We start from the raw sequence: 1,915 nt of genomic DNA on the forward strand, positions 1-1,915 counted from the left end.
AAAAAATCTGTACAAGCCAAGTGATCATGGATATTTGCTTGGTGAACAGTTTATATGACAAGATTCAAAGCCAAGGAAGTGAGTTGGTTTGCTGGTTCCCCCTACTATTATCAGATTCTTTAACATCCTCTACTCCTTCAAATCACAGACAAAAGCCCTGTGAAATCTAGTATTTTGTTTGTTGTAAGAAAAACTGCTGAGTGCATACCAAACCTCATTTCTTCTTGGGCACGTAGCTAAGCTCATCTCCCAGCATCCTCTGAAGTTAGGCCAGTCATGTCAGTGCAATTTGGGTAAAAGTGATGTGTGTCCTTCCTGGCCTGGCCCACCAGAAAACCCTACAGGCAGCCCTCGGTGCTCCACAGAGACCTGAAGCTGCACAGTGAAGACAACATAGCCACAGGAGGAAGAAATCCGGGCTGTCAAGTGGCTGTTTTAATGAGTCCTCTACCCATAGGATTGCCCACCGTGAGCTACATGTGAGGGAAAACAAACTGTCATGATTGAGCAATTACACATTCCTGAGTGTTAGGTACTGAAGAATGACCTTAACAAAAACATCTGTCCTGATCATCAGGAGCCTACTGCTCCTCTAGCAGTGCCTTGAGCAGAGTAGGGACTTAGGGAGGCCTTGAATTTTCCTAGAAAATAGCTTAGAATTCAGACAGAGTAAGGGTCACTATCAAGCAGGAGACGGGTCTGGGCCTTTGCAAAAGAGCTGCAGTGTTGGCCACATTTCTAAAACATGAGAATGCTATTTGAAGGGGGAAAAATGCAAAGAATCCCCCATCCACTTCAGGTCTCCTCAGATTTCATCATTCAGACAACCTAGATCCAGAATTACCTGAAGTTCCTTCCATCAGAGACTATGGAAACTAGGGCATTGAAGTAAGCAGGGACAATTACATTCTGAGAAAATCTGAATAGCACAATCATGCACAGCTATTCAGAGAGAATATAAAATGGAAAATGGCATAGTTTAGGGGAAAGTTGTTAAATGTGGACTAAAGGATTAAATTAAAAGCCTGGAGGAAGAGAGTGACCTGACAGGCAATGTTGTCTCAGGGCATAAGTCCTCACATTTGGGGGACAGGTAGCGGGAAGTAGAAAAGGGCCGTTTAGGACAGATACCCACATTTCTTTTCAAATGTCTTCTTATTCCCCCAAAAGGCTACTAAAGGAGGAACCACAGCACACTGCAATTGCCACTGAGGGTGGATGAGGTGTGTGTGCTGTTACTTTTATTTCCCCAGGTCCTTTCTTACTAAGGAAGCACAGTCAACCATCTTTAGTTCTCTATTAAAGAACAAAGCAAGGCCACCAAGCAAAGCCGATGGCACCCTCCCAGATGTGATCTTGGGCCAGCAAGGTGAGCACTGGACAGGAGAATGGCATGGTAGAGGAGAGCTGGAGGCAGGTGTACTTGTGATAAGAAGATCCTCGGAACATGACTCTGCCCCACCCCTCACCCACCCCGTCTGCCTCTGGTAAAGAGCTGCATTCAGAGCACTTCCCCTCTGTGAGCACGTGCAGTCACCATGTGCCCTGCTGTGAACCTCAGCTGGACCAAGATGAGCACTCAAACCAAGAGTGCCAGCTCTGAGACAGCCACAGGAGAAGTCTCTGCCTCACGCAAGTAACGATGAGTAAGCCATTGAATTCTACTATTCAAGCCTATCAAATAGAAATGTAAGGAAACACTTGGGAATATGAAATGAAGACACAAAGTAGCAAGAGAAAAAAACAAGGAAGGATTAGAAATATTAAATGGTCAGAGGAAAGAATCATGAAGCAGGGTAAGCAGAAGCTGCTGAGAGCATGGTATTGGCATCAAAATAGACCTGAGGATCAATGGAATAGATTAGAAGACACTGAATCCCCTATGAACACACTCAACCATCTTATCTTTGACAAA

The sequence above is a fragment of the Octodon degus genome, unplaced genomic scaffold (assembly GCF_000260255.1).
Source record: "Octodon degus isolate 3935 unplaced genomic scaffold, OctDeg1.0 scaffold00019, whole genome shotgun sequence".
In the NCBI taxonomy this organism is placed as follows: domain Eukaryota; kingdom Metazoa; phylum Chordata; class Mammalia; order Rodentia; family Octodontidae; genus Octodon; species Octodon degus.